Raw genomic sequence first — 26,260 nt, 5'->3', positions numbered from 1 at the left:
GATGGGAAAATCGGAGCACATTGAAAAGACGGAGAACTGAATTTCTCCATCTTCTCCATTGTCTGAGGCTGTGGATGTCAGACTGCACTTAGATGACAGCTGAGTGCAGGCCGATGTTTCACATGCACACATAGACTTCAGTGGATGTGATTCGAATTCCAGAGTCACTGCATATTACAGATTATTTTTACACAGACCAATTAGGTCTGAAGAAAAAATCACAGATCTGCACTGCCCCATAGTATCACATTGTGCCGAGTGCTATCTGATAAAACATCAACACTCGGCCGTGTTATACGCTCGTGTAAGTGAGACCTAAGAGTCTTTATTCTACCTGCAGATCTTCTCAAATTAGCCTCTCATGCTGGAGTCTGGCCTCAATTACTTTTTTGTTGTAATACTGTGGAGTTTCTGGATACTTCTACATATACTGTGTTTGTATAAGTGTGTATAATATATATACAGTGTGTTTATGTTTATATGACATTTTTGTAAGGTGAATTGGGGTCGGGACACAACCACAACAGAATCCTTAGTCAGCCAGCTGCTGTGCTGCTAGTATGGCTGGTGCAGTTGCTGAGTACACCAGCTGACTCACTGGTCTGCTGTACATGTCTGTCAGGACATCATTAGTGATGAGCGAATATACTCGGTACTCGAGATTTCCCGAGCACGCTTGGGTGTCCTCCGAGTATTTGTAAGTACTCGGAGAATAAGTTTTCAGCTGAATGATTTACAGCTAGTAGCCAGTGCAGCGCCCCAGAGTCCTGGTCGTTGCAGTAATGTCGTTCTTCCACCAGGGGGGGGTGATGTTACGTCTGAAGGCAATAAAGGAGATCTCTTTACCAGGTATCACAAACCATACACCACACTTCACACTCCAGTCCACCAGGAGGAGCTATGCTCCTATCTATTAGGGCACTCCTCACAATTAGGTAAAACTGGTAGTTTGGATAGAAAGTTAGACAGAAGCTGACTGGGCTTCACCCAGGCAGCATGCTGTGAGGCAGAAGCTGACTGGACTTCACCCAGGCAGCACCCTGTCGGGCAGCCAGAGGGGAAGGAGAAACATCTACAAGCTGCAGACAGAGGGGTCCCTGACAGGGGTGGGATCCTGTCAGAGGCTTAGACAGAGGGCCACGGAGCTGTGCCTGCCCCACGTGCGGCTGCATCCTAAGGAAGGACACGAAAGAGAATTGTATTGTAGCAGGTGAGAAACGAAGTCATAGCACGAGGAGAGGAATCCAGAGGGAGTTCTGCCCTGTAAAAGGCTGCCTCCTTCTGAGGCGCAGAATCCGGTAGCCGGAACACCGAGGGAGCAATCGTCTCCAAGCCTTGCTTCAGAGACCGGCAGGACAGTTAATTCCACATTGGCTGCCCAACCTTATACCCAGGAGGCACGGTGGCAACTTGTGGGGGCTGGGGCGTGATAGAGTCCCTGTAAAAAGCCTCAGGCCATCAGTCATAGAGAGAAAGAGAAATAACATCTAGAACACTAACATCAGTTATGAGGACCTTACCGAGAAGCTCAGCAGGGATGTACTACAACACTTAGGTGCTAGAGGAAGACTACTGATTTTGACCTGGATAAGGGGACTCTGGATTTGCCTTCAGACCGGCCGGACTCTGCCTACCCTGTGGTCTGTACCCTGGACTGTGGCCTGAAGCCTTCAGTAAAGGTAAAGAGACTGCAACCTTGTGTCCTCGTTATTCACTGTGCCTTACATCATCCACCATCTACACTCTGGGAAGTCCTGGGGATACACTTTGCCTGTGGGAAGGTACACCATCTAGCTGCCATCACATCATCCCCAGCGGACCCCTAAGCAGCGTCGGTCACCCTGACCGAATACCACCGGTGGCGTCACGAACATTATCCCATAAAAACTCTTCCTTTTATTGGACACCCCTCAAAGGGCCATGGACCGAGTCGGGCCACTGTGACATTCCCCAAACCGAGGGACCCGGTACCGAGTACCCCATTGCCCTTACGTGGGGGCGCTCCACCAGCATAAGTACATGTGGGGGTTGCCTAGTTGCTAGGAAATCCCCACATGTAATCAAGCTGGCTAATAGCTGTAAATCATTTAGCTGCTGATAAAAACTAAATCTCCGAACACTAACAAATACTTGGAGATCACCCGAGCGTGCTCTGGAAAATCTAGAGTACAGAGTATATTTGCTCATCACTAGACACCATCCATACATTTCACTAGCATAGGCTCATTCAGTCTCATCCGGCGCTGTGCTGCTCCTGTTGCTCTGTGATGACTGACTGTGGATAATAATGCAGGCACGCGGGCTCAGCGGGGATTGGATGTTGGAGTCCCACCCTCCTGTGGCTCAGCACTGGCTGACTCTCACAATGCAGATTTTCCTTACTGCTCCCTCCACACACTGCTCCTGTTTAAGAAAACCCTGACACTGCATCCCCCAGCTCACAGGCCCCATAGACCAGTAAGGGGAGTAATGCCCTGATGGCAGCCTTGCTGGACTGTATCTGTTCTCCTGGATTATTTTATCTTCTGTGTGGTGGATTGTTTTATGGATCTTTTGTTTTCCATGTAATAAAGGTTATTGGGACTGTTCACTCATCTCTCGCTCTGTTGGGCGTGTGATATCGGAGAAGGAGCCTGTGACAACTGGTGGGTGGGATCAACAGAGCACAACCCAATGGGGAACTACCCACAGAATCTGGACCGTATCCAGTCTACAGGAGAGAGCCAGAGATCTTGGCTATGAACTACCAGGGACTGACTAAAGAGGCCTTAATTGATCTACTGGTGGGTTCTAGCCAAACCACCTCCTCCCAGATGTCTAAGGGTATGTTTCCACGGTCAGGATTGCATCAGGATTTCCTCAGGATTTGACGCAGGTAAAATCTGCACCTGAAGTCACTGGCAGGTCACCTGCGTTTTTGATGCACTTTTTTTCATGCGAATTTGTGTGTGTTTTTGTAAGCTAAATAAAGATATAAACAAAAAAAAGAATTGTGATGTCATTTCTTGTCCAACCTTTTCATTTACATATTCCATTGAAGAATAATGTTTAGTCACACAGATAGATAGATAGATGGATAGATAGATGGATAATAGATAGATAGATAGATGGATAATAGATAGATGGAGCCATAGATAGATAGATACATAATAGATAGATAGATCTATCTATCTATCGTATCTGTCTATCTATCTATCTATCTATCTATCTATCTATCTATCTATCTATCTATCTATCTATCCATCTATTATCTATCTATCGTATCTATCTATTGTATCTATATATCTATTGTATCTATTATCTATATATCTATCATATCTATCATCTATCTACCTATATATCTATCTATAAATATATCTATCTATAGATAGATATATCTATAGATAGCTAGATAGATATATCGATAGATAGGTAATAGATAGATATGATAGATAGATAATACCAAGCCCGATGTTTAGTAATAAACATAATAAAATGTTAATAAAGAGTTAGATCACACAAGCGAGAAACTCCGACGAGTCTCGCATCAATACCCAGCACTGCTGGAGCGGAGCGTTCAGCTACATGTATTTCTATGCAGCCGCATGCTCTGCTCCCGAGTGCTGGCGGCAGTGCCAGGTATTAAGATGCGTTTCTCGCATGTGTGATCCCGGCCTTAAATAAAGACACACACGAAATCTGCGTTGGGCCGGGTTCACAATTGCAAGAAACTCACACGAGTCTCTCGCACCTCAATACCCGGCACTGACTGATGCCAGCACTCGGGACCGGAGTGTGCGGCTGCATGTATTTCTATGTAGCTGAATTCTCCGGTCACGAGTGCTGGCGGCAGTGCCGAGTATTGAGGCGAGAGCAGGGCCGGACTGGGACTAAAATTCAGCCCTGGCATTTGAAGTTACACAGGCCCACTTGTCACATGGTGACTGTATAATATCTTTGTACACCTGTAGGCAGGGCCGGTTTTAGGCAAAGTGGGGCCCTAGGCAAAGTTTAAAATGGGTCCCCAAATGCCAACATATTGCACATCACACAGAAGCCTTTCTGTTGTATTTACGTGCGCTGAGTTCAGGCCGCTAAACGAGTTTGATCGACAATACTGAAGTTGTTCGCTTGTTTCCCGGCCTCTTTCCACCAGCTGAGGAATAATGATGAGACAGAACGATCACTAATAGATCACCATACAGTATCATGTTTTCAGCAGCACATCTACAGTTTACACTGGCAATGTGCTGCTGACAACAAGGCTTTTTGTTCCAGCAAAAACAATCCGAATATGCAGCATTTTACTTGTTTAGTAAAATACACCCCATAGTCCTCCATATATTATAATGTGCTCCATAGTCCTCCATATAGTATAATACACTCCCTATAGTCCTCCATATATTAAAATACACTGCTCAGTCCTCCACATAGTATAATACACTCCTCATAGTCCTCCATATAGCATAATACAATCCTCATAGTCCTCCATATAGCATAATACAATCCTCATAGTGCTCCATATAGTATAATGCACCGCCACAGTCATCCATGTAGTACAATTCACTTCCCATAGTATAATGCACCCCATAGTTCTTCATATAGTATAACGTATTCCCCATAGTCCTCGATACAGTATAATGCAGCCCACATATAGTATAATGCAGCCACCCCAGAGTATAATGCAGCCACCCCAGAGTATAATGCAGCCACCCCAGAGTATAATGCAGCCACCCCACAGAGTATAATGCAGCCACCCCAGAGTATGTAACCCCCATAGAATATAATACAGCCCACCTCCCCATAATATATAATGTAGCCCCCCATAGAATATAATGCAGCCCCCCATAGTATATAACGCAGCCTCCCCCATAGAATATAATATACCCCCACAATAGTATATAACACAGCCACATAGTACATAACATGGCCTCCCCCATAGAATATAATATACTCCCCATAGTATATAGCAAAGCCCGCATATTATATAGCACAAACCGCATAGTATACAGCACAGCCTGCATACTATAGCACAGCTCGCGTAGTAGATAACACAGCCCACACAGCAGTATTCAGCACAGACCACACAGTAGTATACAGCACAGAACACACAGTAGTATACAGCACAGCCCACGTAGAAGTATACAGCACAGTCCACACAGTAGTATACAGCACAGCCCACAGAGTAATATATACAGCACAGCCCACAAAGTAATATATACAGCACAGCCCACAAAGTAATATATACAGCACAGCCCACAGAGAACTATATACAGCACAGCCCACAGAGAACTATATACAGCACAGCCCACAGAGAACTATATAAAAGCACAGCCCAGAGTACTATATACAGCACAGCCCAGAGTACTATATAAAGCACAGCCCAGAGTACTATATAAAGCACAGCCCAGAGAGTACTATATACAGCACAGCCCAGAGAGTACTATATACAGCACAGCCCAGAGAGTACTATATACAGCACAGCCCACAGAGTACTATATACAGCACAGCCCAGAGTACTATATACAGCACAGCCCACAGAGTACTATACACAGCACAGCCCACAGAGTACTATATACAGCACAGCCCACAGAGTACTATACACAGCACAGCCCACAGAGTACTATATACAGCACAGCCCACAGAGTACTATACACAGCACAGCCCACAGAGTACTATATACAGCACAGCCCACAGAGTACTATACACAGCACAGCCCACAGAGTACTATATACAGCACAGCCCACAGAGTACTATATACAGCACAGCCCAGAGAACTATATACAGCACACAGTAGTATACAGCACAGAGCACAGCCCACAGAGAACTATATACAGCACAGAGCACAGCCCACAGAGAACTATATACAGCCCACAGTAGCATACAGCACAGAGCACAGCCCACAGATAACTATATACAGCCCACAGTAGTACACAGCACAGAGCACAGCCCACAGAGAACTATATACACAGCACAGAGCACAGCCCACAGAGAACTATATACAGCCCACAGTAGCATACAGCACAGAGCACAGCCCACAGATAACTATATACAGCCCACAGTAGTATACAGCACAGAGCACAGCCCACAGAGAACTATATACAGCCCACAGCAGTATACAGCACAGAGCACAGCCCACAGAGAACTATATACAGCCCACAGTAGTATACAGCACAGAGCACAGCCCACAGAGAACTATATATAGCACAGAGCACACAGTAGTATACAGCACAGAGCACAGCCCACAGAGAGCTATATACAGCCCACAGCAGTATACAGCACAGAGCACAGCCCACAGTAGTATACAGCACAGAGCACAGCCCACAGAGAACTATATACAGCCCACAGCAGTATACAGCACAGAGCACAGCCCACAGAGAACTATATACAGCCCACAGCAGTATACAGCACAGAGCACAGCCCACAGAGAACTATATATAGCACAGAGCACACAGTAGTATACAGCACAGAGCACAGCCCACAGAGAGCTATATACAGCCCACAGCAGTATACAGCACAGAGCACAGCCCACAGAGAACTATATACAGCCCACAGCAGTATACAGCACAGAGCACAGCCCACAGAGAACTATATACAGCCCACAGCAGTATACAGCACAGAGCACAGCCCACAGAGAACTATATACAGCCCACAGTAGTATACAGCACAGAGCACAGCCCACAGAGAACTATATACAGCCCACAGCAGTATACAGCACAGAGCACAGCCCACAGAGAGCTATATACAGCCCACAGCAGTATACAGCACAGAGCACAGCCCACAGAGAACTATATACAGCCCACATCTCTTCTCTTCCTCCCCTCACCTCCTCCGAGAATGGCCCCACAGTCCAGAAAAAAAACAACTCTCCTCACCTCTCCTCGTGCCCAGCGTTGCTTCCTGGTTCCTGCTCCTGTCTCAGCAGCTGCAGTCTGCCCGGGACACAGCAGGTGCGCGATGATATGACATCATCGCGCACCCGCAGTGTCAGAGGCAGAGCGGGGAATGATGGGAGAGGAGCGTCTGTAGACGCTCTCTCCTCCATCATTGCATTCAACTGTACCGGCGTCTATACGCCGGTATAGTTGAATGCGACGGCGGAGGCGGCGGATTGAGCGGCCCACCACTGGCACCGGCCCTTCTGGCATTTGCCAGAAGTGCCCTATGGCCAGTCCGGCCCTGGGCGAGAGACTCGTGTGAGTTTCTCGCAAGTGAGATCCTCGACTTAAACGCATTGTCTGTTTAATTTTTTTTAAAAAATTGAAAAAAAATGGCGTGGGCTCCCGCACAATTTCCTGCGCCACAGAGGGAAAGCCAGCGACTGGGGGACCGGTTTGTAGCCTGGGAAGGGGATAATACCCATTGAGCTTCCCAGGCTATGAATATCAGCCTGCAGCTGTGTATTTAGCCTTTACTGGCTATAAAAATAGGAGGACCCCCCAAAAAAATTGACATGGGGTCTCCCTATAATTTATAAACAGAAAGGCTACGCAGACAGCTGCGAGCTGATATTCATAGCCTAGAGAGGGGCCATGGATATTGGCCACCCCCTGGCTACAAATACCAGCCCCCAGCCACCCCAGAAATGGCGCATTTGTAAGATGTGCCAATTCCGGCACCTAGGCTCTCGTTTCCCACTCCCCTGTACAGGTGGGATATGGAGTAATAAGGGGTTAATGTCACCTTTGTAAGGTGGCATTAAGCCGGCTTAGTAATGGAGAGGCGTCAATAAGATACCTACCATTACTAATCCTATAGTTGGTAAAGGGTTAATAAAACACACACACACACACACACATGCAGAATAAAGTATTTTAATGAAATAGAACACCACACAGTTTTGACCATATTTTTATTAAACGCTCATTCCTGCGACGCCCTCGCTCTCCTGGAAAAAAATAAAAATAATAAGCCAACAGTACACTCCCTGTGTCCGACGTAGTCCATTTAATAATGAGTGTACCACGACGAGTCCAGCTCTGCTGCATCTGGATGCCTGACATCCAGACATAGCAGAGCTTGTAGGTGACGACCGGCGTTAACTCTCCAGCGATCACCTACACTGCAGTGTTCTCACAATCAGCTGATCTGATTGTGAGGCTGCTCGCCAAGCACAGCAAAGACAAGAAGCAATAGAGCCCGAAAGCAGGAGTAATGTGAGTTGGAGTGTAAACACAAGATCCAGGAGCCTGCATTGATTATCTGTATAACTTTTAAAATAGTAAAATTGCACAGGCGTGTACTCCGGAGGACAGAGAATGAACTTCAATCCAATATTGCGGCCAGCATGCAGCCAGCGGGTAAGGAAAGGGTGAATCAAACACCCGAAAACCCCGCCCATATGACCCAAAACCGGTCCCGCCAAATTCAGGTGACAGGTTCCCTTTAATTCAATTCCCAGTAAGTGTTTCTGTGTCGCCCACCAGGGCAATGGGGATACTCGGTACCGGGTCCGGTCGCTCTTAAAGGGGATGTCATGGTGGCTGCGACCCGGTCCGTGGCCCTGGGACTCAATTAAAGGGGGGCCGGTCTTTTAAGGGGGATTGTGAAAGTCAATGTTCCTGACGCCACCTGTGGTTCTCGGTCAATAGGGACCGACGCCGCTTAAAGGGGTCCTCTGGGGTGATGGTATGGCAGCTGGTTGGTGACGCTTCCCACAGGTGAAGCGAAGTCCCCAGGGTTTAATGGTGGTAGCAGGCCACAGTCCAGGGTACCCGCAACAGGTAGAGAAGGAGTCCAGGCAGCCCAGAAACAAATGGAAATCCCCTTGGCAGGTCAGGCTGGGAACCTTCCACTATGCGCTGCTTTTCTGGTCCCTTGCTGCCTGTAGTTTGCTGGCAAGGTACTCCTTTCTCTCCTGTCCTGGGACAGTACCTGCATGGTAGGCAGCTTGAGCCATTCTCTTGGGGTCTCAGACACGGTGACTCCAGGCCCTAACTGCTGCTGTACCTCAGGTGTTGTATGGGCAGTTTACGTATAGTCCTATGCCCTCCGGTTCTGCTGTGGACCTTGCAGTTATCCACAACCTCGGGCTCCCGATGCCCGGTTTCTGCACTCTGGCTCCTAGGAGGCCCACTCGCAGCCTCCTTGAGCCCTCAATCTCTCCTCTGCTCCTTTCCTGTCTCTCTTCACTCTCAGACTATCTCAGACTGACTCGACTCCTCCTCCAGACCAGGATCTATATATCTCAGGGAAGCTCCCCTAAAACAGGGTTTTGAGCTCCCCCTCCTGGCCTGGACTTAGAATGTGTTGTGTGTGGGATAACCTGCCAAAGGGATCCCTCTTGTCTCCAGGCATAGCACTACCCTCCCCAAGAGGAAGGCAGCACTACTGTGGTACCCGAACTCCTGGGGTGCCACTTTTCATCTGGGCTATTATCATCACCATCGATGGGGTGTTTGGTTTAAGCCATTCGCCAAATAAGCCACGTAAGGCTACAACTAAGAATATGTGAATGTTTTTAGGGATCTTTGCTTCAATTCCTGTGGGTTGTGTCTCCGGAGGTCTTAACTGGTGAAATAACATACACTGCTCAAAAAAATAAAGGGAACACTTAAACAACAGAATATAAGTAAATCAAACTTCTGTGAAATCAAACTGTCCACTTAGGAAGCAACACTGATTGACAATCAATTTCACATGCTGTTGTGCAAATGGAATAGACAACAGATGGAAATTATTGACAATTATCAAGACACACTCAATAAAGGAGTGGTTCTGCAGGTGGGGACCACAGACCACATGTTAGTACCAATGCTTTCTGGCTGATGTTTTGGTCACTTTTGAATGTTGGTTTTGCTTTCACGCTTGTAGTAGCATGAGACGGACTCTACAACCCACCCAAGTGGCTCAGGTAGTGCAGCTCATCCAGGATGGCACATCAATGCGAGCTGAGGCAAGAAGGTTTGCTGTGTCTGTCAGCGTAGTGTCCAGAGGCTGGAGGCGCTACCAGGAGACAGGCCAGAACACCAGGAGACGTGGAGGGGGCCATAGGAGAGCAGCAACCCAGCAGCAGGACCGCTACCTCAGCCTTTGTGTAAGGAGGAACAGGAAGAGCACTTCCAGAGCCCTGCAAAATGACCTCCAGCAGGCCACAAATGTGCATGTGTCTGTTCTGATGGTCTCAGGGAAGCACGCCGGGAGCCCCCTCCTTGCGCGATGCTTCCTTATGCCGCCAGAACACAGCAATCTTGTTTCCTTGCAGTGTTCCGGGGGTTAATGTGCAGGGAGTGGTCCGTGACCGCTCCTGGCACATAATGCCGGATGTCAGCTGTGATAATCAGCTGACACTCGCCCACGTTCCCCCTGTGAGCACTGCTGATCGCGTATGACGTACTATCCCGTCCATGCGAATTAGGGCCCAGGTCACCTCAACGGGATAGTACTTATGATGGCAGAAAGGGGACAGTGACTGGTGATAATTCCCTCATGTGTGGGGTCTATTTGTCTCCAAGCAGAGAAATCCCACATTATATTCCACACATAAAACTGTGTAGAAAAGGGGTGTGGGGTAATTGTGCCCGTTGTGAGGGGCAAATGCTGGAAACAGGAACAAGAGTCCGTGTAAGCAAGCGACCAGGAGAGACTTCTATCAAAATGTCCCAAATCTGTAAGAGAGAGAGCGCCGGCCCCTGGGTAAATGAGGCTGTAAGGGGAAACTGGGTGTGGGGGGGAAGAACACAATAATATACGTGCGGCTCCGCTCCGTACACCTCGTACACACGTGGCTCCGCTCCGTACACCTCGTACACACGCGGCTCCGCTCAGTACACCTCGTACACACACGGCTCTGCTCCGTACACCTCGTACACACACGGCTCCGCTCTGTACACCTCGTACACACACGGCTCCGCTCCGTACACCTCGTACACACACGGCTCCTCTCCGTACACCTCGTACACACACAGCTCTGCTCCGTACACCTCGTACACACGCGGCTCCGCTCAGTACACCTCGTACACACACGGCTCTGCTCCATACACCTCGTACACACACGGCTCCGCTCCGTACACCTCGTACACACACGGCTCCGCTCCGTACACCTCGTACACACACAGCTCTGCTCCGTCCACCTCGTACACACGCGGCTCTGCTACATCCACACTGTAAACCCCTCCTGACCTCACACATAAACTTCCCCTCATCCAGCACCATGACAACCAGCACAGCAGAGTCCTGCATACACTGAGGCCCCTGATCATGTGACCCCTGACTCCTCCCCTCCTGTGACCTCATCACAGGTCCTGTGCGCACAGAGCAGCCATATATGTGGTGTGCGGCTCTGCAGGTGGAGGTAGGTGCTGGAGATTCCCCATTACTTCAGTGCTGAGACTATTTCTATATTTTGTGTTGACACTTTATAAGAATCATAACGTTTTAATCCTCTTCCTCTGATAGATGCATACCACCCAACTGTGAAAGACGTAAGAAAGCATGTATTCCTCACATAATACAGTGCTGTTCTCTTACCCCCAACACAGTATAATGTCCCCACAGTACCACCGTCCCCCCACACACAGTATAATGTTCCCCCAGTACCGCCATCCCACCACACACAGTATAATGTCCCCACAGTACCGCCATCCCCCCCACACACACTATAATGTTCCCCCAGTACCACCATCCCCCCACACACAGTATAATGTTCCCCCAGTACCGCCATCACCCCCCACATAGTATAATGTTCCCACAGTACCGCCATCCTCCTCACACAAAGTATAATGTTCCCACAGTACCGCCATCCCTACCACACAAAGTATAATGTTCCCACAGTACCGACATCCCCCTCACACTGTATAATGTTCCCACAGTACCTGCCATCCCCCCACACACACAGTATAATATTCCCACAGTAGCACCATCCCTCCACACAGTATAATGTTCCCACAGTACCGCCATCCCCCCACACAGTATAATGTTCCCACAGTACCACCATCCCCCTCACACTGTACAATGTTCCCACAGTACCTGCCATCCCCCCACACACAGTATAATGTTCCCACAGTACCGCCATCCCCCCACACACAGTATAATGTTCCCACAGTACCGCCATCCCCCCACACACTGTATAATGTTCCCACAGTACCGACATCCCCCCCACACATAGTATAATGTTCCCACAGTGCCGCCATCCCCCCACACAAAGTTTAATGTTCCCACAGTACCGCCATCCCCCCCACACAGTATAATGTTCCCACATTACCACCATCCCCCCACACTGTATAATGTTCCCACAGTACCGACATCCCCCCCCTCCACACACAGTATAATGTTCCCACAGTACCACCATCCCCCCCACACACAGTATAATGTTCCCCAGTACAGCGGTGTGAGCTGTACATGTAATAGAGACATTCTGGGGACAGATTATCCCAGCAGTAGAACTTTTTCTCTTTAGTGAATGTAGCTGGATTTTACCTTGTTGTTTTCTCTTTATAATTTAATGACCCCATTCTAGACCCCAATTGTTAGGCCCCGGCTGTCATGGCGATATATTGGGATGTGTCTATGGGGAACACAGGACTCTTGTTCTCTGTGCCCCAGATATAATGGAGGAGGCTCTGCCTCTCTCTGCCTCAGATACAATAATGGATGTTGTCTCTCAGTTACCTCAGATATATAGAAGATGTCTTCTCTCTGTCCTCATCATGAATGGAGAATCTTCTTTCTCTCTTCCTAAAACTGTGATATTAATTTTTCTCTTTCAGCTTTTCTCCACACCCCTCATTAGTGCGATCATACAACATACAAGCCTCTGATGGCTCCGGTGATGCCCTGTACTACTGTAGTGCGGGGTATTATCCCTGCCTGTCAGTGTGATACTAATGGCCCCATACACATGAGATCACTGTTGGCCGGACAATCATTCAGCTGATGTCTATTTCTCCCGACTCCCCCACACACAACTGTTCTACTCATTAGCAGAGGATTATCATATGGCTGGAGGCCAATTCCCCTGATATCAGCAGCTTCTGCCACCTTTAGTCTAATGTGTATGGGAGCCTTAAGAGGGAACTTATTGGCCGCTGCCTCTAGATCGGTCTAGATCGGCCTGATAGACTTTTGTACATTGCAGACCCATTATTAGGCATTTAGGTAATAATAATGATAATACTAATAATTTTTATTTCTATAGCGCCAACATATTCCCCAGTGCTTTACAACTTATAGAGGGGACTTGTACAGACAATAGACATTAGAGCATAACAGAAATCACAGTTCAAAATAGATACCAGGAGGAATGAGGGCCCTGCTCGCAAGCTTACAAACTATGAGGAAAAGGGGAGACACGAGAGGTGGATGGTAACAATTGCTTTAGTTATTTGGACAAGTCATAGTGTAAGGCTCGGGTGTTCATGTAAAGCTGCATGAACCAGTTAACTGCCTAAGTATGTAGCAGTACAGACACAGAGTGTGATTAACTGCATAAAGTGTATGAGAACATGATGCGAGGAACCTGATTATGTTTTTTTTGTTTGTTTGTTTTTTTTTTTTAATAGGCCACACAGGGATAGTTAGGTTAATGCGTTGAGGCGGTAGGCCAGTCTGAACAAATGAGTTTTTAGGGCACGCTTAAAACTGTGGGGATTGGGGATTAATCATATTAACCTAGGTAGTGCATTCCAAAGAATCGGCGCAGCACGTGTAAAGTCTTGGAGACGGGAGTGGGAGGTTCTGATTATTGAGGATGCTAACCTGAGGTCATTAGCGGAGCGGAGGGCACGGGTAGGGTGGTAGACTGAGATCAGAGAGGAGATGTAGGGTGGTGCTGAGCCATGGAGAGCTTTGTGGATGAGGGTAGTAGTTTTGTACTGGATTCTGGAGTGGATGGGTAGCCAGTGTAATGACTGGCACAAGGTAGAGGCATCGCTGTAACGGTTGGTGAGGAATATGATCCTGGCTGCAGCATTCAGGACAGATTGGAGCGGGGAGAGTTTGGTAAGAGGGAGGCCGATTAGTAGAGAGTTACAATAGTCCAGACGAGAATGAATAAGTGAGACAGTAAGAGTTTTTGCAGAGTCGAAAGTAAGAAAAGGGCGAATTCTAGAAATATTTTTGAGATGCAGATAAGAAGAGCGAGCCAGTGATCGGATGTGGGGGGTGAATGAAAGCTCGGAATCAAGGATGACCCCAAGGCAGCGGGCTTGTTGCTTTGGAGTAATGGTGGAACCGCACACGGAGATGGCAATGTCAGGCAAAGGTAGGTTAGTAGAGGGAGAGAACACGAGGAGTTCAGTTTTTGACAGGTTCAGTTTCAGATAGAGGGAGGACATGATGTTAGAGACAGCGGTAAGACAATCACTGGTGTTTTCTAAAAAGGTCGGCGTGATAACAGGAGAAGAGGTGTATAATTGGGTGTCGTCAGCATAGAGATGGTATGGAAACCAAATCTACTGATTGTTTGTCCAATAGGGGCAGTATACAAAGAGAAGAGGAGGGGGCCTAGGACTGATCCTTGAGGAACCCCAACAGTAAGGGGAAGGTGAGAGGAAAAGGAACCAGCAAAACATACAGTGAAGGATCGGTCAGAGAGATAGGAGAACCAGGAGAGAACTGTGTCCTTGAGGCCGATGGAGCGGAGCATAGTGAGGAGGAGCTGATGATCCACAGTGTCGAATGCTGCAGAGAGATCCAAGAGAATTAGCATGGAGTAGTGACCATTAGATTTAGCTGTTAGTAGGTCATTAGAGACTTTAGTGAGGGCAGCCCCCCACAATTGAGCAGATGAGGAGGGGAACTGAGCCGTACTAGGCAGCCCTGTAACTCTGTCAGCCTTATTAGATGCCATAGGTAGTTTTGACAAATAATTAAAGAGACAGGATTAGCATTACAGCCGTGCCCATAACATATCTGCAAGATACATTAATAATGTGTAAAAAAAAAAAAAGAGATTTTTTTTAAACATCTGGCATAAACGGTGCACTATGTGTCTCATGATCTTTGCCTGGTGTTTTACAAGCTTTGTTGTACATGTGGCCATATATACAATACCTGTTGTTTTCCAGTTTGCAAAATGTCTGATAGGAAACTGTTTGAAGACGCCTCAGTGAAGCTCCTACACTGTATAATCCAGTTACAGAAACCACAGTCACCACATATAAATGTGCCACAGGTTCTACTGTGTAAGGCAGATACCTTACTGTGTCATTTTTGTAATAGGAACTGTGGACTAGTCGGTCCCTGATAGATCTCCCTTTTTCTGTAGATGATACTTGGATCAGTTGGAAAGATATCCCTTACAATTGTTTCTGCTCGTTGCGTGCCTGTATGATTTTTAATTATCTGATAGACCTGATTTGGTTGTCAAACGTGTCTATAATCCTTACTATTCTTTTATTGTCCCCTCTTTCCATGGTGTGTGGGAGTGATTTGTCTATCCTGATCAAGAGCATTATAAAAACAGAACCCAAAGTTGTTTTGGGGCAACGTCTCTGGATGAATCTACTCCTTAAGTCCATTGTCTGTAACCTAAAATCATAAATTTGTGAACAATGTTTTGTAATACGAAGATTTTGTCCCTTAGGTAAACCTTTTTTGAGAGGGACAGGGTGATGACTTTCCCTTTTGAGTAAATTGTTTCTGGCAGTTGGTTTACAGTATGTGCGAGTTATCAGATTTCCTCGCCTATACCTTCTAATGGTGAGGTCGCAGAATAGCAACTCTGTTCTTCTCATTTCTGGTGTGAATTTTAGGCTAATGATGATATTCAGGCACTCAACAAATGTATTGAATAAACTGTTTATCGGCTCTTGACCATAGAATGACCACATGCTCGCTCTCTCTCTATGTATGTGTGTGTATGTATATATATATATATATATATATATATATATATATATATATATACACCGTATTTTCCGGCGTATAAGACGACCCCCCAACTTTTCCAGTTAAAATATAAAGTCTTCTTAAAAGTCGGGGGTCTTCTTATACGCCGTATGTCGTCTTATAGGGCCGGTGACTAATGTGCCTTTTGGGTGGGAGTGGTCCCGATGACGACGAGGGGGCGTCTCACAGGAAAGTGTGAGTGGACTATCCCCCATTACCTCATCGTAGCGCTGAAGCGTGGGGTCTCTGCTGGGAGCGGCGGCTCCTCTTTGTGCCGCGTGGGTGCTGTGGGGCGGCGGCTCCTCTTCTGCAGTGTGGGGCCTCTGTGCTGTGGGGCGGCGGCGGCGCATTTTCATGCGGTCAGTCGGGGCTCCTCCGGCATCTTCTTAAAGCCCGGAGGCCCCGCCAGCAGCTCCATTGCTACGATGCGGTGGCCTCCGGGAAAATGGCCGCTAGGGGCGGCGCATGCTCAGATTCAGATCTCGTCACGAGATCTCGGGAGACGAGATCTGAATCTGAGCAGCGGCCATTTTCCCGGAGGCCACCGCATCATAGCAATGGAGCTGCCAGCGGGGCCTCCGGGCTTTAAGGAGATGCCGGAGGAGCCCCGACTGACTGCATGAAAATACGCCGCCGCCGCCCCACAGCACAGAGGCCCCACACTGCAGAAGAGGAGCCGCCGCCCCACAGCACAGCACCCACGCACAAGACGATACCCGGCGTATAAGACGACCCCCGACTTTTAAGAAGATTTTCAGGGGTTAAAAAGTCGTTTTATACGCCGGAAAATACGGGGTATATACACTCACCGGCCACTTTATTAGGTACACCATGCTAGTAACGGGTTGGACCCCCTTTTGCCTTCAGAACTGCCTCAATTCTTCGTGGCATGGATTCAACAAGGTGCTGGAAGCATTCCTCAGAGATTTTGGTCCATATTGACATGATGGCATCACACAGTTGCCGCAGATTTGTCGGCTGCACATCCCAAAGATGCTCCATACAAGGCAGGATGGATCCATGCTTTCATGTTGTTTACGCCAAATTCTGACCCTACCATCCGAATGTCGCAGCAGAAATCGAGACTCATCAGACCAAGCAACGTTTTTCCAATCTTCTACTGTCCAATTTCGATGAGCTTGTACAAATTGTAGCCTCAGTTTCCTGTTCTTAGCTGAAAGGAGTGGTACCCGGTGTGGTCTTCTGCTGCTGTAGCCCATCTGCCTCAAAGTTCGACGCACTGTGCGTTCAGAGATGCTCTTAGGCCTACCTTGGTTGTAACGGGTGGCGATTTGAGTCACTGTTGCCTTTCTATCAGCTCGAACCAGTCTGCCCATTCTCCTCTGACCTCTGGCATCAACAAGGCATTTCCGCCCACAGAACTGCCGCTCACTGGTTTTTTTTTCTTTTTCGGACCATTCTCTGTAAACCCTAGAGATGGTTGTGCGTGAAAATCCCAGTAGATCAGCAGTTTCTGAAATACTCAGACCAGCCCTTCTGGCACCAACAACCATGCCACGTTCAAAGGCACTCAAATCACCTTTCTTCCCCATACTGATGCTCGGTTTGAACTGCAGGAGATTGTCTTGACCATGTCTACATGCCTAAATGCACTGAGTTGCCGCCATGTGATTGGCTGATTAGAAATTAAGTGTTAACAAGAAGTTGGACAGGTGTACCTAATAAAGTGGCCGGTGAGTGTTATATATATATATATATCTCTTAGAACATTATCTTGGAGTTCCATCAAGCTCCTCCTGGAAGATTACCATTTCCTTCCACCAGCCCAGAAGTAGATTTACATACGACGGAGTATCTTCCCGTTAAATAGGAAATTGTTATGGGTCAGAATAAATTGAAGTAATTCGGAAAAAAATTAGGCATGTTCCCTACATTGTATGATTCTAGATTTAATGAAATAATTAGCTGCCATGATTCCTGCTTCATGGGCAATACTGCTATATTGTGCATTTACATCTATGGAAGCTAAATTGTCTAAGAGATCTGCTGTTTATCGGTCGTCCATGACAGCATTACGGAGAGAGGGGATCCGCCCTTCAGGAACAGGAAAACCTACAGATATATAAGGGCGGCACCTCTCCCACGCATCAGTTGGTTTCCTGTTCCTGGAGGACAGGATTCCCTTCAGATACGTCTTCATTTCACCTATCATTACCCTGGCTGGCTGTCCGAACAGGTAGCGAGGGGGTCTCCTACCTCGGGCAGTGCGGGTCCCTGGAAGCGCCACGGTGGGTCCGGGTAGGACTCCACGACAGTGAGCGGTGCAGAGTGGAGCGGCATCCGGAGGAGGTCCGTCTCCAGTGGCCCACGAGGTAAGTATGTCCCCCCCCCCCCCCGAGGTCCGTTCACCCCCCTGGACCTCGGTCTTCCCCGCTCTGATCCCCGTCGGTGCGGTGCAGTGTCCTGTGCGCTCCTTTCGGTTCGGAGCCGGGGGTCGGACGCCGGCTTCTGCCGCAATCGCCGCTGTGCTGCGGCCGCAGGCGGTGATGGTGTAGCGGCGGGCGGCTGGGTGGTCCGGCGGCACCGGCTTCCGGGCGCGTTCCTGAGCGCTCTGCCCGATACCGGAAGTGACGCACGGGGGGCGGGGCCAGGACCTGAAGTCAAACACCGGCCGGCTTTTTGCAAAAAACGCCGCTGTCCTGCATGCGGCGGGGGCGGGGGGAGCGATTGGGGGCGGGGGGGGGGGGGTGGAGCAGTGACCTGCAAGTGGGGGGGTGGATTTGGCCACGCACCTGCACGGATTCCGGATCCGGGGGAAGGGCTATTTATAGCCAAACAGAATGCTGCAGGGCTGCTTGTGAGCCCATCTGCAGCTATGGGAGCCGGAAGCTGCCGTCGGTCTGCTGGAGCAGGACAGATCCTCGGAGAGGTCCCATGCGAACCCCCAGCTGAAGACCCGCGGATGCAGTAATCAGGCCAGTCACAGATCGAGACAGAAGGATCTGGACCGACCCCCCAGTAATCCGGTATCTACCGCTACTGCCTGGGTAAGAGATCTTCGTGAATGTACCCTGATGCAGTCCTTTCCTATGTTTATTTCCGTAGGGGAAAAAATGCGCTGGTAAGGCAAAAAACAAGGAGTGCGCGCTATGCGCTTGCCCTTTGCCAGACGCCTACCCTAAGAGACTTTGTCAGTCGTGTGTATGGCAGACGGTAGGAAATAAATTGATGGGAACACTGATAGCGGTAGCACCAGATAAATTACATAGCCTTTTTCTCCGCTCCCATAGGTGGCGGAAGAGTCTCCCGATTTTAAATCAAATCTTAGGGAGATTATCAGGAAGGAGGTGAAAGATTCCCTGAAATCCCTATCCCGGGGGGAACCTTCCAAAAGAAGAAGGGAGCCTAGCGCCTCAGTCGGATACATCCGTTGGCCCTAGAAGAGAGAATGATTCAGACACCTCTGTCTCCTCAGCATCCTCTTCGGAAGAGGAATCTAATCGTTTCTGTTTTCCGTTGGACCAAATGGACAACTGATTAAATCAGTTAGATCCACCATGGGGGTGGCTGACGAAAGGCCAGAACTTTCAGCGCAGGACCTAATGTTTGGCAGTCTAGACCCTAAAAAGCGTAGGTCATTTCCGCTTAATGACAAGGTTCAGAACCTTATCAAAAGGGAATGGAAAAAGCCAGAGGAAAAAGGCTCCTTTCCACCGGCCTTTAAACGTAGATAAAGCCTTTGAGGACCCCCTGGTGAACACTTGGGATAAGGCACCGAAATTGGGCGCAGTGGTGGCTAAAGCGTCTAAGAAATCGTCTATTCCCTTTGATGACATGGCTTCCCTAAAGGATCCTCTCGATAAGAAGGCTGACTCTTTTCTTAAAGGGACCTGGGAAATGTCGGCGGGTGCCCTGAGGCCCGCAGTAGCTGCGACATGCGCAGCCAGATCAATGATGGTCTGGCTGGATCAACTAGGGTCCAAATTGGAAGAGGGAGTCTCCAGAGACTCTATGTTAAAATTCCTGCCTACAATTCAGAATGCCGCTGCCTTTCTCGCGGACGCATCTGCAGATTCTGCAAGAATGGCGGCTAGAGCGGCAGGATTATCAAACGCAGCACGCAGGGCCCTATGGCTGAAATGTTGGCCGGGTGACCTTCAATCCAGATCCCGTCTGTGCTCTATCCCATTCAAAAGGGAATACCTGTTCGGTCCAGTCCTGGACGAACTGCTGGAGAAAGCCGGAAACGAGAAGAAAAAATTTCCCAGTCTACCGACCACTTCTTACAGGCGTCCCTTCACAGGAAAGAGATTCTTTCGTAGGAGGCCAGCTAGAGACCAGAGCAGATGGGACGATAAAAAGAAGAAAGGTACTGGATTTATGTTTGGAGGGGGACGTCAGGAGCCATCCCGTGAGGTCAAAAAACCACCCCAATGACTAGTCGCCCCGGTGGGAGGTAGACTATCTGCCTTCTACCCGGCCTGATCCAAAATCTCCAGTAGCGATTGGATTTTGAGGATAATAGCTACGGGTCTGCGGCTAGAGTTCTCCTCTATTCTTCAGAATTTCTTCAGAATTACCCCACTCAGGTCCTCTCCAGCAGAACAGGCTGCCCTGGAATCGGAAGTTCACAACCTGCTCAATAAGAATGTCCTATCAGAGGTTCCGGAAGGAGAACAGGGTAGAGGATTCTACTCTCCTCTATTCCTAATACGTAAACCTGACGGCTCCTTCAGAACTATTATTAACCTTAGGGCTCTTAACAATTTCCTGACCGTACAATCATTTAAAATGGAGACTATTAACACCGCAATAAAGCTACTGTTTAAAAACTGCTTTATGGTAGTACTGGATTTAAAGGACGCCTACTATCATATCCCTATTTTTTTTAGGACACCAACGATACCTGAGGGTGGCGGTACGGTTGGATAGGGTAGTCAGACACTTCCAGTATAGGGCCCTCCCCTTTGGTATATCGGTCGCCCCTCGGGTGTTTACCAAAGTAATGGCTGAAGTTATGGCACACCTACATGAGTCTGACATTCTAATAATCCCCTACCTGGACGATCTCCTTATAGTAGGTAAAACGGCGGATCACTGTCTGGAGCAGTTACATAAAGTAATGTCTGTCCTGGAGCGTCTGGGGTGGATGTTAAATGTAAAAAAATCACGGTTACAGCCCATGACGGTGCAGCGATTCCCAGGTTCAGGAATGCCGTTTGCCTCATGAGAAAATTGATCGCCTGCACCTTCAGGTGCTAAATGCCTCTAAAAACCCCACCATGTCCCTTAGAAGAGCCATGTCTCTGTTAGGTTCTCTCTCGTCCTGTATTCCAGCGGTCCGATGGGCCCAGTATCATACGAGGATACTTCAGGGTGAGGTGCTGTTACAACAAAAAAGGTTGGGGGGATGTTTGGAGAGCCTGCTGACTCTATCCCAAGACGCTATTGTATCCCTCGAATGGTGGCTAGACCGAGGAAACCTGTCCACGGGGGTCCCCGTCCACGGGGGTCCCCAGGGAATATAATATAACTCGTATAGTCACCTCAGACGCTAGCCCTTCTGGGTGGGGGGCTCACATGGGGGATACATTGGTCCAGGGGCTTTGGGATCGGTGTCAGATGGAAATGTCCTCCAACCTGAAGGAGTTGACGGCAGTAGAACAGGCGGTTAAAGCACTCCTTGTCTATCTACAGGGCCACCATGTGCGGGTATTCTCGGACAATCGGGTCACCGTGGCATACATAAACCACCAAGGCGGGACCCGTTCCAAATCCCTAATGTGCGTAGCAGATCGTCTGTTCCAGCTAGCAGAACAACATCTTCTCTCGTTGACAGCTTTACACATACGAGGAGCAGAAAACACTATGGCGGATTTCTTAAGCCGCAACACATTGAGGCAGGGAGAGTGGTCCCTGAACGGCTCCATCTTCAACCTCATTGTGGAAAGGTGGGGTCTTCCGGATGTAGACCTTTTTGCCACAAGAGAAAACAGGAAGGTGACACAATTCTGCTCTCTGAACCCCAGAGAAAATCCTGTCAGTAGACGCCCTCCTCATAGACTGGAACTTCAGGCTAGCCTACGCCTTTCCTCCCCTGTCTCTACTTCCTCTGGTAGTGAGGAAAATCAGGAAGAACAAAGCCACAGTAATAGTAATTGCCCCCTTCTGGCCCAGAAGGACGCGGTTTCCATGCCTAAGAGCTATGTCGATATCCGACCCGTGGGTCTTGCCAGACATCCCGGATCTCCTATCCCAGGGCCCAGTCTACCATCCTCGGGCGGTTGGCCTTCATCTGACGGCGTGGATTTTGAGCGGGCGCTGTTAAAGGATAGGGGGTTCTCTCCGGGCCTCATTAACACTCTGCTGAAGAGCAGAAAAATAATCACCACAAAGATTTATGTCAGTATCTGGAAAAGGTTCCTTCAGAACTCGGGGGTAATAGCTGGTCAGTCAATACCGATAGACCAGATTTTGGAATTCTTACAGAAGGGGTTAGATATGGGATTATCCCCAAATACACTTAAAGTGCAGGTATCAGCCTTAGGGGCCCTCTTTGGCTGCAACATTGCTGAGAATCACTGGGTCAGCAGATTCATCAGGGCGACAAAACGATCTAGGCCAGTGGTGAGGAATAGGGTCATGCCATGGGACCTGAACCTTGTCCTCTCAGCCATGACAGATGCTCCATTTGAGCCAATTGCATCAGCCTCTATTAAAAATTTATCCCTTAAAGTAGCCTTTCTGGTAGCCCTAACATCGGCGCGTAGGATAGGCGACATCCAAGCATTATCCAGGGTTCCCCCTTACATGCAGCTTAGGGATGATAGAGTGATAATATCCCCTGATCCAGCATATCTTCCTAAAGTAGTGTCCAGATTCCACAGAACACAGGAAATAGTTCTTCCATCCTTCCTCCCCAATCTGTTATGATCTGGTGACCTTGGAGCCGCATGAAACTTTCTCTGGAGTCGGTGGAACCTGTACTGACCGCAAATCCTGAACTAACACCGCAACTAGAAGTAGCCGTGGGGTGTGCCTAACATACCCTAGACACCTCGACACAGCTGGAGGACTAAATACCCCTATAAATGGAAATAGGAATGCTACCTTGCCTCAGAGCAGACCCCCAAAGGATAGGCAGCCCCCCACGAATAATGACTGTGAGTAGGAGAAGAATAGACACACACAGGTAGAAAACAGGATTTAACAAAAGAGGCCACTCTAGCTAAATAGGAAAGGATAGGACAGATTACTAGGCGGTCAGTATTAAAACCCTTCCAAAAATATCCACAGCAGATAATACAAAAAGTTCCACAATCTAACTAAAAACATGGAATGTATATCTGCCACTCCAGAGAATCCAACAAGACTGAGAAAATTACTGACACAATCTAAGCTGGACAAGAAAACACAAAGAATAGCACTGAATTGTGAAGCACATAGCATGTGTGCCACAGGAAAAGAAAACCAGATACTTATCTTTGCTGATTTGGCAGAAAGGCAGGAGGAACCAAGCAGAGGTCCAACACCTCCCAACAACAATTGACAACTGGCAAGGACTAATGAATCCTGCACGCCTAAATACCCCAGTCAGAACTGCAATCAGCAGATACACCTGACCAGGACTGCAACTCAGGGGCAACTGCATTACCACCTACAACCACCGGAGGGAGCCCAAAAGCAGAATTCACAACAGTACCCCCCCCTTGAGGAGGGGTCACCGAACCCTCACCAGAGCCCCAAGGCCGATCAGGACGAGCCAGATGAAAAGCATGAACCAAATCAGCAGCATGGACATCAGAAGCAAAAACCCAAGAATTATCCTCCTGGCCATAACCCTTCCATTTGACAAGGTACTGAAGCCTCCGCCTCGAAAAACGAGAATCCAAAATCTTCTCAACCACATACTCCAACTCCCCATCAACCAAAACAGGGGCCGGAGGATCAACAGAGGGAACAACGGGCACCACATATTTCTGCAATAAAGATCTATGGAAGACATTATGGATAGCAAAAGAGGCCGGAAGCGCCAATCGAAAAGACACCGGATTAATAATCTCAGAAATCCTATAAGGACCAATAAACCGAGGCTTAAACTTAGGGGAAGAGACCTTCATAGGAACATGACGGGAAGACAACCAAACCAAATCCCCAACCCGAAGCCGGGAACCAACACACCGACGACGGTTAGCAAAACGTTGAGCCTCCTCCTGAGACAACACCAAATTGTCCACCAAATGAGCCCAAATCTGCTGTAACCTGTCAACCACAGAATCCACACCAGGACAGTCAGAAGGCTCAACCTGCCCAGAAGAAAAACGAGGATGAAAACCAAAATTACAAAAAAAGGCGAAACCAAAGTAGCCGAACTAGCCCGATTATTAAGGGCAAACTCGGCCAATGGCAAAAAGGCCACCCAATCATCCTGATCGGCAGACACAAAGCATCTCAAATAAGTCTCCAAAGTCTGATTAGTTCGCTCGGTCTGGCCATTTGTCTGAGGATGAAATGCAGAAGAAAAAGACAAATCAATGCCCAGCCTAGCACAAAAGGCCCGCCAAAACCTAGAAACAAACTGGGAACCTCTGTCGGACACAATATTCTCCGGAATACCATGCAAACGAACCACATACTGAAAAAACAACAGAACCAACTCTGAAGAGGAAGGCAATTTAGGCAAAGGCACCAAATGAACCATCTTAGAAAACCGGTCACAAACCACCCAGATAACCGACATCCTCTGGGAAACCGGAAGATCAGAAATAAAATCCATAGAAATATGCGTCCAGGGCCTCTCAGGGACCGGCAATGGCAAAAGTAACCCACTAGCACGGGAACAACAAGGCTTGGCCCGCGCACAAGTCCCACAGGACTGCACAAAAGAACGCACATCACGTGACAACGAAGGCCACCAAAAGGACCTACCAACCAAATCTCTGGTACCAAAAATACCAGGATGGCCAGCCAACACAGAACAGTGAACCTCAGAAATCACTCTACTAGTCCATCTGTCAGGAACAAACAATTTCCCCACAGGACAGCGGTCAGGTCCATCAGCCTGAAATTCCTGAAGAACCCGCCGTAAATCAGGGGAAATGGCAGAAAGGACCACCCCTTCTTTCAGAATGCCGACCGGTTCAAGGACCTCGGGAGAATCAGGCAAAAAACTCCTAGAAAGGGCATCAGCCTTAATATTCTTAGAACCCGGAAGATACGAAACCACAAAATCAAAACGGGAAAAAAACAAGGACCATCGAGCCTGTCTAGGACTCAGCCGTTTGGCAGACTCGAGGTAAATCAAATTCTTATGATCGGTCAGGACCACAATACGGTGCTTAGCTCCCTCAAGCCAATGTCGCCACTCCTCAAACGCCCACTTCATAGCCAACAACTCCCGATTGCCGACATCATAATTGCGTTCAGCAGGCGAAAACTTGCGGGAGAAGTCACACGGTTTCATCAAAGAACCAACAGAATCCCTCTGAGACAAAACGGCCCCTGCCCCAATCTCAGAAGCATCAATCTCAACCTGAAATGGAAGAGAAACATCTGGTTGGCGCAACACCGGAGCAGAAGTAAATCGGCATTTAAGCTCCTGAAAGGCAGAGACAGCCGCAGAGGACCAATTTGCCACATCAGCGCCTTTTTTCGTCAAATCAGTCAAGGGTTTAACCACGCTGGAGAAGTTAGCAATGAAACGGCGATAAAAATTTGCAAAACCCAAACAATTCTGAAGGCTCTTCACGGATATGGGTTGAATCCAATCGTGAATGGCATGAACCTTAACCGGATCCATCTCCATAGATGAGGGAGAAAAAATAAAGCCCAAAAAAGAAACCTTCTGCACCCCAAAGAGACACTTGGACCCCTTCACAAACAAGGCATTGTCACGAAGGATCTGAAATACCATCCTGACCTGTTCCACATGAGACTTCCAATCATCGGAAAAAATCAAAATATCGTCCAAATATACAATCAAGAATTTATCAATATAAGTCTGGAAGATATCATGCATGAAGGATTGAAAAACAGATGGAGCGTTAGTGAGCCCGAATGGCATCACAAGGTATTCACAATGGCCTTCGGGCATATTAAACACAGTTTTCCATTCATCACCCTGCTTAATACGAACAAGATTATATGCCCCCCGAAGGTCAATCTTCGTAAACCAACTAGCCCCCTTAATCCTAGCAAACAAATCGGAAAGCAAAGGTAAAGGGTATTGAAACTTGACCGTGATCTTATTCAAGAGGCGATAATCAATACAAGGTCTCAAGGAGCCATCCTTCTTAGCAACAAAAAAAAAACCTGCTCCCAACGGTGAAGAAGATGGCCGAATATGCCCTTTCTCCAAAGACTCCTTAACATAACTCCGCATGGCGGTATGTTCAGGCACAGACAGGTTAAAAAGTCGGCCCTTAGGAAACTTACTGCCTGGAATCAAGTCAATCGCACAATCACAGTCCCTATGCGGTGGAAGGGAACTGGA

General features: G+C 48.2%; 1 protein-coding gene across 1 annotated transcript in view; it reads left to right on the top strand.

Annotated features, from left to right (window-relative positions):
- Positions 1–11,212: 11,212 nt before the first annotated feature.
- The window catches only part of LOC143768188 (uncharacterized), a 54,100-nt gene continuing 39,052 nt past the window's right edge, over positions 11,213–26,260 (top strand). Inside the window, exon 1 of the mRNA XM_077256878.1 lies at positions 11,213–11,272. The gene's annotated coding sequence lies outside the window, so the exon portion shown is untranslated. The remainder of the gene's footprint in view (positions 11,273–26,260) is intronic.

The sequence above is a fragment of the Ranitomeya variabilis genome, chromosome 4 (genome assembly GCF_051348905.1).
Source record: "Ranitomeya variabilis isolate aRanVar5 chromosome 4, aRanVar5.hap1, whole genome shotgun sequence".
Taxonomy (NCBI): Eukaryota; Metazoa; Chordata; class Amphibia; order Anura; family Dendrobatidae; genus Ranitomeya; species Ranitomeya variabilis.
Note: the sequence above shows the minus strand (reverse complement) of the source record. Positions and strands in the feature narration are given on the sequence as shown.